General features: G+C 40.5%; 1 non-coding gene across 1 annotated transcript; it reads left to right on the top strand.

Moving 5' to 3' along the window:
• The first annotated feature begins 4832 nt into the window (after positions 1-4832).
• On the top strand, positions 4833-4905 carry TRNAV-CAC (transfer RNA valine (anticodon CAC)). Its single transcript has one exon. It is a non-coding gene; the product is annotated as a tRNA-Val (tRNA).
• The last annotated feature ends 7140 nt before the right edge of the window (positions 4906-12045 follow it).

Here is a 12045-nt window from a genome sequence, read left to right as displayed (position 1 = left end):
ACGCGTCCCCAACAAGAGGTGATTGATCCATCTGTCAAACTCAAGCCTCAGAAGTCTACCCACTGGCCTGGAGAGAATCAGGACTTTAATGTGTATGAATACTCCTTGCTCTAAAGTACACTTCAGTAAAGTTCATTCAGTTAACACACACGTATCGAGCACCTGCTATGCACCTGGACTTGTGCTGGAGGCTGGATCAGCAGAGATGAATCCATTTGTCCTGTAGGAGCAGACATTTGAAACGTGTGAGTAGGTTTCCAAGGAGAGTCTCATGCAGCCTTAGGAGAAGCTGGAGTCGAGTGAGTTGACCGGTGTCTGTCCCTACCACTGGCCCCTCAAGATGCTTTTCCCTGACCAGGGCAGTCATATGGTATTATATAGAGGCTGGATTCCTTTGTGCCCTAACATGACCCTTATTTCTATAGTAAGCTGTGACTTTATTCTCCTCCCTACCAGACTCTGAACTAGAAAACACAGCGTAGTAAGCATGTATTGTATTGGTTAGCACTATTCCATTCTCGTGACTTTTCCTTACTCCTGACCCTTATGTACCCTCTGCCCACCCAGGCTGGGGAACAAGAGAGCTGATGCAGCTGAAGTGACGGAGGACCATCAGGGGTACCGACACACACGCTGCCACCCATCCTCTTTGTGGGCTGGAAGCTTACCTCAAGCAAGCTGCTGGAAGATGAAGCTTTGTCTGGCCCATCTCTGTACAGGCGCGCGCGCGCACACACACACACACACACACACACACACACACACACACACACACACACACTGACTAGTACAGAACCTAATGAACTCTGTCACCCCACAAAATTTGAGAAGTAATTGAGTGAATTAAGATCTCACCCATGGGTTTGCAGATCATGAATGGATTGACGTTAAAGTTCATTAATTTTAGGCAAAACTGACCAAAGCTGTTAGAAATGAGGATCCTGGTAACCTGTGGGAGGGGCAGTCAGGACTGGAAGGGGTCCCAGGGAGGCTTCTGGGGGCTGCTTATGTTCCATTTCTCAGACTGGGTGCAGGGTACATGAGAGGGTTCACTTTGCTAAAATACATTAAGCTGGACTCATAAAGTATGTGCACTCCTCTAGATGCACACACACAAAAATACACAAAGTTCATAACTTTGAAAGATTTTCACTACATAGAACAGCCATTTTAAAAACAGGAGGGCTTCCCTGGTGGCGCAGTGGTTGAGAGTCCGCCTGCCAATGCAGGGGACACGTGTTCGTGCCCCGGTCTGGGAAGACCCCACATGCCGCGGAGCGGTTGGGCCCGTGAGCCATGGCCGCTGAGCCTGTGCGTCCGGAGTCTGTGCACCACAACGGGAGAGGCCACAACACTGACAGGCCCACGTACCGCCAGAAATGAATAAATAAATAAATAAAAACAGGAATTAAATCATAATGTTTAAATCAATGTCAATGAACAAATGCCCTGAATTTTCTCCTTTGCAGATCCATTGCTTCTTAAAAACAAACCAAATCACCAATTACCTAATCTTGGCCACCCCCATGCAATACATTTAAGGCTAGAAACTTCAAAAACAGCCCATCTCTTCTCTATTTTCCATTCTGCTTTTGCTCTCCCCCCACTGATGCTTGTTGAACGACCTCACCTGATTTTTATATAGAAAATTGAGTCCATCTGGTGTTAGCTCCCTCCAGCCCCCTCCTGCCCACTTGAATGCAATCCTGGGAACCGACGTTTTCCTCCCCTGCTTCTCTCTGATGGTGAGGAAAAGGAGCCCCACCTCCTCTTCACCTCTCCGCAGCTCACTCCCGAGGAGCCTGGCCCTGACACACGCCTCCAGGATGGGGGGCATCCCCTCCCCACAGGCAGCAAATGCTGGATGTTCCAGACTTGGCCCCAGCCCATTTGCAAGGTCTTCAGTTTCAGGAAAAGAACCTGAGCTGCTTCCCCACCCCCCACCCAAGGACATTGGTAGAATCATCCCCCGAGATCTGAGTTTACCTTTTATACAATCTTGACACTTTGACTTTTGTCTTATATTTCCTGACTTCCAGACATATGCAGGGCCTAATTTTAAGTGGCTTTGGAAGTTTAGATGTTCAGGCTTTTGCAAATAAATTAATTTCAGGCCTGAAACGCTCAAGTTTCTCTGAAAACCTAGAACCTTTTAAACTCTTTAAACTGGGTGCTTCAGCTGTATAGTCTGAGCGTTGGAGCCCCAGGCCTGGTCTTTCTGTCCTCCATAAAACCCAGATAAAGTGTCTAGCAGGGAAGTACCAGGTGCCACCCAATCTGGGTTTAACCTGATGGAGGGCTCTGGAGAAGCCCAAGTTGCCTAAAATCTAAAATATCCATTTCCTTAAATATGCATTTCCCCAAAATTCATAGTTGTATGATCTATTTTAGGTCACATGTGATAAAGTAGTCTCTAGCCCCTACAGTATCCATGCATTCCCATGGGCACCCAACCTGGGGAGGGGAGTGTAAGCTTGCTTTCTCAACTGCACATCTTCTTCAGGACACAACCTGCACAACTGTCCATGGCACCCCTGTCCACTCTTTTGGAGATATTTTAGGTAAATTTTGGTATCTTTCTGCTTCCTCTACTTTTGACCACATCAGTAACTATTTTTTAGCCACTCCTTCTAAGGATACTTCAACTTTATTTTCATGTTTATAGTACATATTTAACAAATGCCCAGAATTTATACCCAAGGTATCAGATTTATCTCTTTGAAGTGTCTTAGTTCCACTTTACTCTTTAAAAATGGGTTTTACAGAACTTGGTACACCATAGGGAATTATTAATCAAATTATATAACATACAGAAGGTTTATGCCAAATTAATGAGACCTGCCCAGATGATTAGAATGAAGAGGCAAGAGATATAACATCAGTGTACTCAGCTCCACTGCACTTTGTTTTTAAAGCTATATAAATAAATAAAAGGATTAGGCATCACAAAATACTAATTAATACATCCAACATATTTAAAATATATTTGTGGTTTTTCTCTCCTCCACTCTTTTCCTAGAGCCCATGCCTTGCAAGGTCAAGATAATTGAAAAGCATGCTCATAACATAACCCGAGTCTGGGAAGAAGGTAGACACTGTTTTTCTCTTTTTAACATCGTTATTGGAGTATAATTGCTTTACAATGTTGTGTTAGTTTCTGCTGTATAACAACGTGAATCAGCTATACATATACATATATCCCCATATCCCCTCCCTCTTGCCTCTCCCTCCCATACCCCCATCCCACCCCTCTAGGTGGTCACAAAGCACCGAGCTGATCTCCCTGTGCTATGCGGCTGCTTCCCACTAGCTATCTATTTTACATTTGGTAGTGTATATAAGTCCATGCCACTCTCTCACTTCGTCCCAGCTTACCCTTCCATCTCCCCGTGTCCTCAGGTTCATTCTCTACGTCTGTGTCTTTATTCCTGTCCTGCCCCTAGGTTCTTCAGAACCTTTTTTTTTTTTTTTTTTAGATTCCATATATATATATATATGTGTTAACATACGGTATTTGTTTTTCTCCTTCAAGGCACACACTCTTCGGGATAATAAAATACAGGAGATATGCCAACAGCACAAGATATCTGATATATTTTAGATAATCCACCTGGAGACCAGATGACCATAATGGCCTTTTTCTATCCAACCAGCAGGATGTGAGACTCCCTCCACCCTGTCTCCAGCAATGGGCAAAAGAGAGAAATCTACTCCAAAGGACTAATCCACAGACTGATAATGTATACCCAAGGCTATGGCCAAAAGCAGCCATTTTAGGGAGAATATGAGGAATAAAAGGACTGGGGATGGGGAGTAGGGGATGGCAAGGAAGAGTTCCAAAGGAAACTGTTTCTGCTTATGTGCTGAGTAGTTATTACAGACTGAGGTCAAGCATGGAACATATACTGAGAAGACAAATAAACATGATTGTCCATAAACGTTCCTTAAAACTCTATGGCCTACTGCTCCTAAATGGTACATGGGCATGAACTGGGTAGACGAATCCCTACCACCCCTTTTTACTCCAGACAGATTGATTCTATCACTAGAACATAAGTTAAGAATTGACTGAAGGAGGTTTTCAGCTAAACAAAGCAGACATAACACATGTTTATCTCCACCTCTTCCCCAAATCACACAGAAGGACACTAAAAGAATTAGAAAGAGAACAAGAGAAGAGATGACAGACTAGAGATGTCAACCAAATTTGGGGAAATTGAAAACAGTTGAATAAATGGTGCTGCCTTAGCTGAGCTCTGAGAACAAAAATCTGACTGCCTGCAGAGGAGATGAAACTGGTGAAAAACTGATTCCCAGTACAGAAGCCTGGAAAGTTTCAGAAATCAAGGCACAGGCACCTTCAAAGAGAAAGAATAGGGTGGGTTTGGCAGTGCAGGGCAGGAAGCAGAACTGGTTTAAACCTCTAAAAAGGAGGAGGTGGGTCCCCAGATTCCAAGCCCAGGTCACAAAGTCACGGGAATGACCCTGCCTCTCTTTGCAGAAAACAGAAGTCTCATCCTCCAGAGAGACTGGACCAGAGAAACACTGGGAGTGGAGAAGTAAAAGTGGGTGAGGCCCTCCTTCCCCCACCCCACCCCCACTCAGTTCTGAGAATGCTGGCTCCAGGAGGGCTGTCTCTAAGGGAAAACCATGGAACTGATAGATTAGTTGGTGTGTTTGACTGCATAAGAGGACTGTTAGAGTTCTTTTAGAATGTTTGGGGCTGAATCAATGATAAATAAGTGCTATAAAACTAAGTGAACAAAAAATAAGGCAATTATTTAAAATGATATAAGGGAAATAAAATCATAATACAGCATAATACAGGGACTTTCCTGGTGGTCCAGTGGGTAAGACTCTGCACTCACAATGCAGGGGGCCTGGGTTCAATCCCTGGTTGGGGAACTAGATCCCACATGCATGCTGCAACTAAGAATTTGCATGCTGCAACTAAGAAGCCCGCATGCCGCAACTAAGAAGCCCTCATTCCGCAGCTACAGAAGCCCACAGGCCGCAACAAAGATCCCACGTGCCACAACTAAGACCCGGCACAGCCAAAATAAATAAATAAATATTTTTTAAAAATCATATTAAAAAAAAAAAAAAACGGGCTTCCCTGGTGGCACAGTGGTTGAGAGTCCGCCTGCCGATGCAGGGGACATGGGTTCGTGCCCCGGTTCGGGAAGATCCCACATGCCGCGGAACAACTGGGCCCGTGAGCCATGGATGCTGAGCCTGCGCGTCTGGAGCCTGTGCTCCTCAACGGGAGAGGCCACAACAGTGAGAGGCCTGCATACCGCAAAAACAAAACAAACAAACAAAAAAAGTCATAGTAGTGGTATTATGATACCAGTACATGGTATAGCTGTGAACAATATTTGCATAATTGTAATAATGAAAATACAAAAGATTAATTTGACAAAAAACTATAAATTGGGAAGATGGGGAGGGGCATGTATGGTGGTTTAGGAAACAATAGTATTTTAACAGTAGGAAGTCAATAGATGACTTCTAAAATTTAAAAAATCACAACTAGTAATATAAGCATGTTGTATGGAAATAACAAAGTTTAAAAAGAGAGAAAGAGAAGAAAAGGCTGAAAGATTTAAAAGCATGTATTCTGAGTGGTGGAGGTGGGGAGTAAAAATTGAGGTACAGGAAGCCTGGGGTAAAGGACTGCTTCCTTTCCTGTAAGGCATGCACTATCATTTGACTTCTAAAATTATGTACATGTATTGCTTTAGTATGAATTAAATTACATTTTTAAAAGGAATTTGTTGGACATTCTTTAGAATTAGGTGTGCATGTGCTCTGGGTTGAGAGGGAATTAGACCACCTCTTTGCTCCCCTAATCACCAGCAGATGTGTGGATTTCTTCAGAGTCTGAGAGAGGGATTATAAGAGACCACAACATGGACAACAGCCTAGCAGCTGACCAGTGAGACTGATTTGCTTTACTGGCTGCTTCATTCTTCCCTCCAACCCAAAGGCCATAGATGTCTGGGATTATGGAACTGTGGTGCAGTGCCTGCTATGCCCATTTGAATTCCATAAAACTTAGTCAAGAGGTTCCTGCTTTGGCAGCTGAACAATGGTTTTCAGGGGTATAAGTATCCCCAGCACAAATGGTAATGTTGCTTGGAGGGGAAAAGAGATTTAAGTAGAAGCAACAATGATATCTGTGCTAGAGCTATTGGAAAGGCACCCAATTTGGAATGGATGTGTCAACTGAGGACTGGGATCATACCTTATTTTGCAACATAGAAGACACTTCCTATTCAGGCCTCCCAGAGGAAATACAAGGGGAGGTGGCCTAGAAACTAGTGTGTACACCTTTGTTGTGTGGAGCAATTAGAGGGATGGCAAATTCATGGAAAAAATGGAGCTGGTCTTCCACATGTGCTGGTGCAGTGACTAGGCAGGCTTCTGGGGGGCTTAATTAGTGTGTGCATGGTATAGTTTTTCATCCTTTAGTTTTAACCCATGTATGTCTTTATTTTAAATTAGGTTTCTTGTAGATAGCATACAGTTGTTTTTTTTATAATTCAAGCTGACAATCTCTGACTTTTAATTGGAATGTTTAAACCATTACATTTAATGTAATCATTAATATGGTTGGGTTTATATCTACCATCTTGCTATTTGTTTTCTATTTCTCCCATCTGTTCTTTGTTCCCCTTTTCCATTTTTCCTATTTTCTTTTGTGTTAATTAGGTACCTTGGAGGATTCCATTTTGTTTCCACTATTGGCTTTAACTATAGCCCTTTGTTGTATTTTTTTAGTAGTTGCTTTTGGGTTATAATATTCACCTCTAACATGATAGTCTACCTACAAATAAAATTATACTATTTTACTTATTATACATGAAGCTTAAAAGAGTGCACTTCTATTTCCCCCTCCTATCCTTTGTGTTATTTTTATCATACTTTTAAATTCTACGTATGTTATAAATACCACAATACATTATTATTGTATTTGCTTTAAATGGTCAATCATCTTTAGAACAAGATTTCAAATTTAAAAATGTATTTTATATTTACTCACATATTTCATTTCTAGGGCTCTTCTTTCTTTTGTATAGATCTCAGTATCAATTTGGTGTCATTTTCCTTCTGCCTAAATAACTTCCCTTTTTTGCTCAGATCTACTGGCAATGAATATCTCAGCTTTTTTGTGTGGAAAAGTTTTTATTCCACTTTCATTTGAAAGATATTTTCAACGATATTTTTGAAAGATATTTTCACTAGGTATAAAATTCTAGGTTTACAGTTTTCTTTCAGTGCTTTAAAGATGCCATTCCATTATCTTCTGGCTTGCATCTCTTCTGACCAGTAGTCTACAATATTTCTCTTTTTTCATTTGTATGCACCATTCCTTTAATTTCTAACTGTCTTGTGAATTTTTTTTCTCTGTATCCCTTATTTTCAGCAATTTGATTTTGATGTTCCTTACTGTGGTTTTCTCTATTTGTTCTACTTGGGGTTTGCTGAGAGTATTAGTCAGCTTGGACTTCTATAACAAAATACTATAGACTGTATGGCTTCAACAACAGACATTTATTTCTCACAGTTCTAGAGACTGGGAAGTCCAAGATCAAGGTGCTGGCAGATTAGGTTCCTGGGGAGAGACTTCTTCCTGGCTGCAAGAGGCTGCCATTCTCACACGGCAGAGAAGGAGAGAGCTCTCATCTCTCTTCCTCTTTGTATAATGGCACTAATCTCATCATGGGGGACCCCCACCTTCATAACCTCATCTAAATTGAATTACCTCCCAAAGGCCCCACTTCCAAATGCCATCACATTGGGGGTTAAGGCTTCAGCATGTGAATCTGAGTGGGTTACACAAACATTCAGTCAATAACAATGAGCTTCTTGGATGTGTGAGTTTATATTTTTAAACAAATTTGGAAAACTTTTGGCTATTTTTTCTTGAAAAATTTTTATTGCCTTCCCCTTTTCTGGAACTCCAATCACACATTCCCCAGGCTTTTTCTCAATCCAGCTCTACCTAATCAGCCTTCTAACTAGAGTGATGTTTTTTTTCTTAGAATCATTTAGTGAGTTTCTACACTATTATTTGTCAATATAATGGTGAATTTTTTATTTTTGTTTCTTTTTAAAAAATATTTTAATGATTTTTCAGCTTTATTGAGACATAACTGACAAATAAAATTGTAAGATTACTTAAAGTGGACTATGTGATGATTTGATATACATATATATTGTGAAAGGATCCTCCCCATTGAGTTAATTAACACATCTATCCATCACCTCACACATTTACCTTTTTTTTTTGATGAGAACATTTAGGTTCTATTTTCTTAGCAAATTTCATTTATACAATACAGCGTTCTAACCTATAGTCATCGTGACATATATACATTAAATCCTCAAACCTTATTCATCTTATAACTGAAAGTTTATGCCCTTTTACCACCCTCTCTCTATTCCTCCCAATCCTTGCAACCACTTTTCTGCTCTGTTTCCATGAGTTAAACTTTTTTCCCAGAGTCCACATACAAGTAATGCCATGAAGTATTTGTCTTTCTCTGTCTGACTAATTTCACTCAGCATAATGCCCCCCAAGTTCATCCATGTTGTCACAAATGACAGGATTTCCTTCCTTTTTAAGGATAAATGATAGTTACAGGTGTACACACAAACACACATACACACACAATATTAATTCTTCCAATCCATGAGCACAGATTATCTTCCCAATTATTTGTCTTTTGTCAATGTCTCACAATTATCAGTGTAGAGAATTAATATTGTTTAAGCGTCCATACAACCCAAAATGCCCCAAATGTTCTACAGATTCAATGCAATCCCTATCAAAATCCCAATGACATTTTTCACAAAACTAGAAAAAACACCTGAAATTTGTAAGGATGCACAAAAGACCCCCAATAGCCAAAGCAATATTTAGAAAGAAAAACAAAACTGGAGGCATCACCCCTCCTAATTTCAAACTATATTACAAAGCTATAGTAATCAAAACCACATGGTACTGGCAAACAAACAAACAAAAAAGACACATAGATCAATGGAACAGAATAGAGAGCCAGAAATAAACTCACACCTATATGGTCAATTAATTTATGAGAAAAGAGCCAAGAATATAGAATGGAGAAAGGATAGTCTCTTCAATAAAGTGTTCTTCGAAAACTGGATATCCACATGCAAAACAATGAAGCTGGACCTCTATCTTATACCATACACAAAAATCAACTCAAATGGATTTAAGACTTGAACATAAGACCTAAAACAATAAAACTCCTAGAAGAAAACAGGGGGTAAGCTCCTTGACATCAATCTAGACAATGATTTTTGGGGGGACGTAACACCTAAAGCAAAGGCAATAAAATCAAAAATAAACAAGTGGGACTACAAACTAAAAAGCTTCTGCAGAGCAAAGGAAACCATCAACAACCTATAGAAGACAACCTATAGAATGGGAGAAAATATTTGCAAAGCACATATCCAATAAGAGATTAATATCCAAAATATACAAGGAACTAATACAATTCAATAGTAAAAACCAAAACAAATAACCCAGTCAAAAAAATGGGCAGAGGAACTGAGTAGACACGTTTCCAAAGAAGACATTCAAACAGTCAACAGATACATGAAATGCAAATCAAAACCACAATGAAATATCACCTCACACCTGTTAGGATGTCTATTACCAAAAGACAAGAGAAAACAAATGCTGGTGAGGATGTGGAGAATATGGAACACTTGTACACAGTTGGTGGAAACATAAAGTGGTGCAGCCACTATGGAAAACAGTACAGAAGTTCCTCAAGGAATTAAAAATAGAACTACCATATGATCCAGCAATCCCACTTCTCAGTAGACACCAAAGGAAATGAAATCATTATCTTGAAGAGATATCTGAACTCTCACAACAGCCAAGATATGGAAACAACCCGAGTGTCCATCAACAGATGAACAGATTTTAAAATGTGTGGTATATACAGTTGGCTCTCCGTATCTGCATGTTCTGCATCTGCCATACAGAAGGTCAACTGTACTATGACATTTTATATAAGGGACTTGAGCATCCGGATTTTGATATCTGCAGGGAGTCCCATGGATACTGAGGGACAACTGTACATTCAATGGAAATTATTCATCCATGAGAAAGAAGGAAATCCCGCCATTTGTAACAGCATGGATGGACCTTGAGGGCACTATGCTAAGTGAAATAAGTCAGACAGAGAAAGACAAATGCTGTATGATATCACTTATATTTAGAATCTAAAAAAAGCTGAACTCACAGAAACAGAGTAGAAAAGTGGTTACTAGGGACTGGGGGTAGAGGAAATGAGAGAGATATTGGTCAATAAGTACAAACTTCCAGTTATAAAATGACTAAGTTCTGGGGAATCTAATGTACAACATGGTGATTATAGTTAATAATACTGTATTGTACACTAAAGTTGCTAAGAGAGTAGATCTTAAATGTCCTCACCACAAAAAAAGTAATGGTAATTATGTGATGTGATGAAAGTTAGTTAACACTATGACGGTAATCATTTTGCAATATATATTGAATATATGTATCAAATCAACATTTTGTACACCTTAAACTTACACAATGTTATATGTCAGTTATATCTCAATAAATCCTGAAAAAAATAAAACAAGAAGAAAAGGAAATAGATCACAGAAAGAGAAAGCTGAAAAGAAGGCTCAGGACCAGATTGAGGGTTCTGTAATCCCTCAACTTTAGTCAATTGTTCATGCTAATACAATTGCACCTAATGTAACCTAATCTGGGTGAACCCCACAGTACAGATTCTTTAGTAGGTACTGCCTAGATAGGAGATTTGATCCATGGGGAAAAGCCAGTGAAGCAGAAATTGGGATTAGGCTCTTAACTGAGGAAATGAAAGTCTAGATGATCATTGAAATACCACTGGAGAAAGCTCTTCTGATTAAAACTACAGTGCTGGGCCAGCCACTCACGTGGTTGGTTGTGTGGACTATTCACTCGGACTTAGATCACACAGGGCTGTGAGCAGATGACTATGGGGGAGGGACAGTGACCCATGTGCCTCTGAGGACCCAAGACTGTGATGTCCCAAATGAAGAGTGAATGGAGCAGGGTGCTGGTGTAATGCTCCTCTCTCCCATGTATAACAGTTGCTAGTAGTCTGAGAGAAATGATGTAGACACCTACATTTTAGGATGGAATGGAAAATGTGGCATCTAGAAATGATTATAGTTGTTCTCAGAGATGGCACTGTTCTTTCCCCCATACCGTGTCAATTTCCTCTTGCCTCAGGAATTCCTGAAGCCTTACTTTTCCCATTTCAAAGGTTTTCTGCCATCTCCCTAAGAGTGATTTGGGCAGCGAAGACACAGAGCCAATTGCCTTTCTATTAGGGATGCTCAATGTGAAGACATGAACATGCTGAAAATACCAAAATTCATGAAACCAAATTAGCGTGATCCCTGAGAAATACATGTGATCACCTTGCACATTTGGGTAGATCATCCATTTCCTCCTGCGAGTTTCTCTGCCTCCCTGCTCAGCCCCCAGTAGTTTCTCAGGGTAACTTAGAGGACCCTGTTTGGCCTGCACAATCTAGAAGAATTTTGTTGACCATGGTTTGGGCAGCAATGTCCCAGCACGAGTTCAAGTTCTCCAAAAGGGTAACTTTCACAAAGTTTTATTAGCTAAACCCTTGCTCAATATGAAGTTTGCTCCCAATCCCCATACTTTTTCTAAATCCCTTAACAGTGAACCAGATCCCATGAGCTGAACAACAAGCTAGGAGTGTTTAATTCACTTCGTTTTCTCCCTTAATATTCCATGGCTGGTGTACCAGCAGACTCCCTGCAACATTTTGTTCTACCTACAATGTACAACCTGATAAGGTCTGGAAAATTCAGATGGGGTGAGGAGGATTCAGACAAATCTGATTAGCTGGGCAGGGAAAAGTCACTCTGTGAGCAACAACCATTGGCTTCCAGAGAATACCAGACCTCTCCAGAGAAAGGGAAAGGTCGGTTCATATATTTCCTATCTTTCAT

This window comes from Kogia breviceps, chromosome 3 (assembly GCF_026419965.1).
Source record: "Kogia breviceps isolate mKogBre1 chromosome 3, mKogBre1 haplotype 1, whole genome shotgun sequence".
NCBI lineage: Eukaryota > Metazoa > Chordata > Mammalia > Artiodactyla > Physeteridae > Kogia > Kogia breviceps.
This window is presented reverse-complemented; position numbering and strand designations above follow the sequence as displayed.